Genomic DNA, 6,163 nt, shown 5'->3' with positions numbered 1-6,163 from the left:
GGATCTCTCTCGATCTCTGAGGCCGAGAGCCGCAGCGCAGGCAGCCCATCCCCCTAAAAGCTAGACATCCTGTGTTGCTAAGTATAGCTTTAAGCATTTTTTAAGGCCTAAAAATAGTTGCGTTCGATCCGTTGAAAGAAGCGTCAGGAATCCATTACGGGGGTTTCTTAGGAATCGCTTCCTTTTAAAAGTATCCTTGGTTTTTATTCTTGTTTTTCCTCCGTTCAATTTGGAAACAACCTCAGCTGATCCTTTGGCATGTCCGGGCTTGCTAAGGCAACCAGTGTAATTCCTGAAAAAAGAGATGCCGTTCTAAAAAAAAATACACAGTTAAAATGGACAACTGGAAAGAGGAGACTTTGGAATGAAAAGAAGGACTTGGGGTGACGTGATAGCAGTCTTCCAATATCTTTGAGGTGCTGCCCCAAAGAAGAAGGGGGTCAAATTATTCTCCAAAGCACCTGAAGGCAGGACGAGAAGCAACGGGACAATTAACCAGTGGAACTGCTTGCCACCACAAGTTGTGGTTCTTCATCACTGGAGGTTTTTAAAAAGAAATTGGGCAGCCATTTGTCTGAAAGGATATAAGGCAAGGGTCTTCAAACTTAGCAGCTTTAAGACTTGTGGACTTCAACTCCCAGAATCCCTGAGCTAAACTTGACTGGAGGAGGAATTCTGGGAGTTGAAGTCCACAAGTCTTCAAGCTGCCAAGTTTGAAGAGCCCTGATATAAGGTTTCCTGCTTGAGAAGGGGGTTGGACTAGAAGACCTCCACAGTTCCTTCCAATTCTGTTATTTTGACTGGAAATGTGTGAAAAAGAGAACAAACCCCAGGATGCAGAAAATAAAAAACCATTTCATAAAAAATAAATAAAAAAACTTTCCATTGGTTGGATTTCAACTCCCAGAATTCCCCAGCCAATAACCTTTATGTTGGGTGGACTTCAACTCCCAGAATTCCCTTACCCAATAACCTTTATATTGGGTGGACATCAACTCCCAGAATTCCCCAGCCATCAGTCTTGAAGATGAGTGAACTTCAGCTCCCAGAATTCCCTCACGCAATATCCTTTCCGTTGGCTGGACTTCAACTCCCAGAATTCCCTTACCCAATAACCTTTATGTTGGGTGGACATCAACTCCCAGAATTCCCCAGCCAATAACCTTTACGTTGGCTGGACTTCAACTCCCAGAATTCCACAGCCAGCAGGCTTGAAGACGAGTGAACTTCAACTCCCAGAATTCCCTCACCCAATATCCTTCCCGTTGGCTGGACTTCAACTCCCAGAATTCCCCAGCCGGCAAGTGCCACCTCCCTAAATCCCAACCGCCACAAATCAAGAGACAAGATTCAACCTTCCAGACCAAGAACACATTTTATTCCAGGGTTACAACCACCATTTCCCGAGCTAGTCACAGAACCACACGATGGATCGAGTGCCGTTAACTTTCCTTTTTTTAAATTTTTAATTTTTATTTTAATTCCTCTACAATCCTATGTTTCTTTTTTTTTCTTCTCTCTCTCTCTCTCTCTCTCAAGACCACCGTCACGACTAAACACAACATTTACCAATAAGGAAACCCAGAAAGGGATTGTTTATCATCGATATCGTTTGAATTCACTCGGATTTTGCGCATGGCACCTTGCACACTGAAGAGGGTTGGGCGGGGTGGGGTGGAGGACCTCCATGGACCCCCGTTCCCCGTGTTGGAGTTGGTACCTGAGAGCATTGTCTCCCCTCCCCCCTATTATTACAGGTAGTCCTCGACTTATGACCACAATTGACCTCAAATTTAGGTTGTGAAGTGAGACATTTGTTAATAGCGATAACACTTAGACCAGGGGCCCACAAACATGGCCCCTTTAAGACTTGTGGACTTCAACTCCCAGAATTCCTCAGCCAGCTATGCTTAAGTCCACAAGTCTTAAAGGGGCCACGTTTGGAGACCTCTGACTTTAGACTTATATACTGCTTTACAGTGCTTCACAGCCCTCTCTGTGTGATTTAGAGTCAGCCTCTTGCCCCACAACCATCTGGGTCCTCGTTTTAATGATCTGGGAAGGACAGAAGGCGGAGTCGACCTTGAGAGCCAGTTAGGATTTGAACTCTTGGCAGCGGTCAGAGTCCGCCTGTCAATACTGCCCTATGAAAACCACAGCGCCACCATGGCTCAGTGAAGTGAGCTTTGCCCCATTTGACAACCGTTCTGGACACCGTCGTTAAGCGAATCACGGCAACAAGGTTAAGGGAAAGGAATCAGGCTTCTCCCGCCTGTTGATTTTGCTTGTCGGAAAGTCGCAAACACGGCGACCGTCATAAGTGGGAGTCGGCTGTCAAGCGTCTGAATTTAGATCATGGTGAATGCTACAACAGTCGTAAGTGTGAAAAACAGTTCTAAGTCACATTTTTTTCAGCGCCGCCGTAACTTTGAACGGTCACTAAATCAACTGGTGTAAGTCGAGGGCTACCCATAGTCCTCGACGTACGATGGGCCTGAATGTTGCTCATTAAGCCATTGTGGTCATAACTCGAATCACCATGCAACTGGACCCGCTTTTAAGAACCGTTTCTACGGTGGTCGTAAAGCAATTTACCGTGGTCCTTAAATGAATCGCATGGTTGTTAAGCAAATCCAGCTTCCCCAATGGAACGTTTGGGTGGAAAGATCAGAAAGTTGAATTCACCGGGGGCTGCAACCGGTTGTACATGTGAGCCAGTGGCCCTGCAACTGTCATAAGAGAGAGACCAGGACCTAAAACACTTTTTCCAAAGGGGTTGTAACTTAGAATTGCAAACAGTTGTAAAGCGAATCACAGCTACAAAAGATGCAGAAGTGTGTACAGGTAGTCCTCAAGTTATGACCAAAACGGAGCCCCCAAACATCCGTGGCTCAGTCTTAAGGGAGTGTGCACCTTGTTTTACGACTTTCCTCACCATGTTCGTTTAAGCGAATCATTTCATTTGTTAAAATGAGCCAACCCGGCTGTTCAACGAATCTGGACTTTACCGGTTAGAAAGTCGCCAAAAAGGAGACATTGGTGGCTGTCGTAAATACGAGCCAATTGCCAAATCTTTAGATTTTCATCACATGACCACATAGGGAACGCTGCAACGACGGCCGTCGTAAATACGAGCCAGTTGTCAAATCATCCAGATTTGGGATCACGTGAACACGGGGGACTGTCGTTAAGGGTGAACCACGGCTCCCCCTGAGTCGCTCTTTCCAGTTGCAACTTCGGTCACTAAGCGAACTGTCATAAGTCGAGGATTACCCGTCAAGACAGCCAGGGAGGTGCCAAGACGCTCTAAAGCATTAACATCGCACACAAATATTTCCCTCCGTGTAAATCCACCCCAGAGCACCGCGGATTTCTTCCTTATCCTTAATTATTCCTATTTTTTTCTCCCCTTTACTCAGACAAAGCCCACCTATTCCCCCACCCCTTCCCCGACGACACCCCCTCCCGTGCCCACCCCCCAACACCCCCAAAAATTGACTGCAACGAGGAAGCGTCGGCGAAGGTTGTGCTTCGAAGACAGAAGGAAGGAAACGATAAGCCGTCGTTTCCACGGTTTTGTGATCGGAACCGGCTCGGTGGAAGGATCCATCCCGCTCGGTCCTAAGTCCTGAGGAAGATTTCATGTTTTTTTTTTATTCTTTTTATTTTATTTTTATTTTTTTTTGCCTGATCCTTCGTAAAATTCAGAATAGCACTTGAGGCTTGAACAGGATTTCCCCCACCGGCGTGGGGAGAGCGATGGCCCCATCGGGCAAGGCGAGATTACGTCCCCAAACAGGGGACACAGCAGGAAAACAGACACAAAGACATGGGGGGAAAAAAGGGCACCCCAAAAAATCTGGGGTGGAGGGTTGGCATGGTTTGGGGTCTGCTTGGCCCCTCGCTTGGCATCCCCTGTTTTGCTTTGTTTTTTCCCGTTGGCCAGGCAGGGGTTCCTCAAATTTGGGTTCAAATTTGGCTTGCGACAAACTTTACAACAAAGATAGAATATTTTAAATAATCCATGAAATCACAGCTGCAAGATTAGTTTATGCCCAAAAATGGAAATGTTAAAGAAACTCCAGGTGAAATAGGAAATAATTCGGAAAATTGGGGTCTGCACAGAAATGGATAAATTTGACAGAAGAATTAAAAAAATAAGCATGATTCTGATTAAATAGGGGGAAAGTTTTATCACTGGCTGCAAACTAGGAAAGATCAAAAAAATAGAAATAAGGATTAATGTTTATGTATAGATTATATACCATGTGTATAAAATGTAAAGATGTATTATTCTTTATATGAATTAGCAGTGTAAGACAATTAGGTGTGTCAGGACGATTGCACCACGTCCATTGTTTTTAAATGTCTTTTATTCTTTTGGGTGTGTTTGTTCAATAAAATATTTTTTTTTAAAAAAAGTTGGCTTGGAGAGATGTCTAAGGAAGATTCTCGATCATCCAAAGATGCTTTCTGGGTTTTTTAAAAAAATTTCTTTTGAAGACTTTTTGCTTCTCATCCAAGGAGCTTCCTCAGTTCTGGAAGGAGGGTAGAGAATGTGTAAATCCTGCCCTTCCCCACCGTCCTGTCGGAGTTGAAGAAGCTTCTCGGAATCAGAAGCGAAACGTCTTCAAAAGAAAAAGTCCAACTGCCTCTTGGGGACAAAAAAAAAAAAGAGTACCTTTGGGTTATTGGAGAATTTTATTGAGCATGTGCAGAGGGAAGGGGAGAGCGGGGATTCTGGGAGGGAGCCTAAGGCAGGTTATTCCTTCCATGGTGAGCCGTTCCCATCATCCACTGCTTGGGTCCCTGGATTTAGGGGAAGGGGAGCGCATCAAATAGACAGTAATGGGAGGCGCGGCCAGGCGCAGGGGATTCTTATTGCAGCCTGGGTCACTTTAAGAGGTTGGACTTCAACTCCCAGAATCCCCTAGGCTGAGGGATTCTGGGAGTTGAAGTCCAACCCTCTTAAAGTGACCCAGGCTGACAGACATTCTCCTAACCCCATTGAATTTGAGGCTGAGGTGGGGGGCACATGGCACGAAAAATGCAGGCTTCTGAGCAATTGTGCCCACCTTCCCTCTATGGACCCCCCGCCCCGCTAAAAAGTGGGTGACCCAACCCCAGGGACTCCAGCCCAGCCTAGCCGTCCGCAGGATTCCCTAACGTCCTTCATAGGCAACCTATGATACCTTCGCCAAGCCAAGGTAGGTTGGCATGAAGTATAAGTGTGCCCTGCCAGCTTCACCCAGATTTTTGCACACACACACACACACACACACACACACACACACATTACCCCAGCCTGCTTTCTGGATTTTACTGCAAGCACCTGAGTATGTCCACCTGTGGGGTGCGGTCAGTGTGACATCGAGCTGACCACGGGGAAAAAAAAAGCCCACCTAATAAATCGATGCAATAATTCTCTTTTTTTTGTTTTTGCTTAAAGCAGGAATGACAACGCAGGATACAGATCGTCCTCAACATACGTCCATTTTCTGTCACTAAGTGAGACAGGGAGTTGCCCCATTTCTTTGCTTATGGGTGTTGAGTAAGTCTGGCTTCCCCGTTGAAATTTGCCTCTTGGACGGCTGCAAAAAGCAGGGGGTGTGGGGGGGCGGGAATCACGGGACAAAGCCACCGTCGTAACTGTGAAGCGGTCACTAAGCGCCTGAATTTTGATTACGTGACTGTGGCGGGTGGTGGTTCTGAAACGGTCGTATCGATCGGTGAGAAACGGTCGTAACGAAGTCACTTTTTTCAGCACCGTTGTAACTTTGAATGGCCGTAAGTTGAGGACGAGCTATAACCAGGGAGTGGGATTCACATTTTTCAACAACCAGTTCTGTGGGCGTGGCTTAGTTGGTGGGCATGGCTTGGTGGTCATGTGACTGGCTGGGCATGGCCAACTCACTATCACTCACATCGAGGCACGCATCTCTTTGCCTGGCCTCTCGTGACTATGGGGATGCTACAACAGTCGTAAGTGTGAAAAACGGTCATAAGAAGTCAATTTTCAGTGCCATTGTGAATGGTCTCTCCACACAAGCAAAGTACCAGCAAAGGAGGGGAAAAATACTCCAGAGACGTTCCTGAGACAGGAAGTCTCGTCCTGCCAAGAATGTAATAAGGGTTAACGGAGAGGCAGTTTCTGTAAGCAACA

Source organism: Pseudonaja textilis, chromosome 3 (assembly GCF_049901715.1).
Source record: "Pseudonaja textilis isolate UNSWEBS1 chromosome 3, rPseTex1.2, whole genome shotgun sequence".
NCBI classification, from domain to species: Eukaryota; Metazoa; Chordata; class Lepidosauria; order Squamata; family Elapidae; genus Pseudonaja; species Pseudonaja textilis.
The sequence above is the reverse complement of the archived record's forward strand: the minus strand, read 5'-3'. Positions refer to the sequence as shown.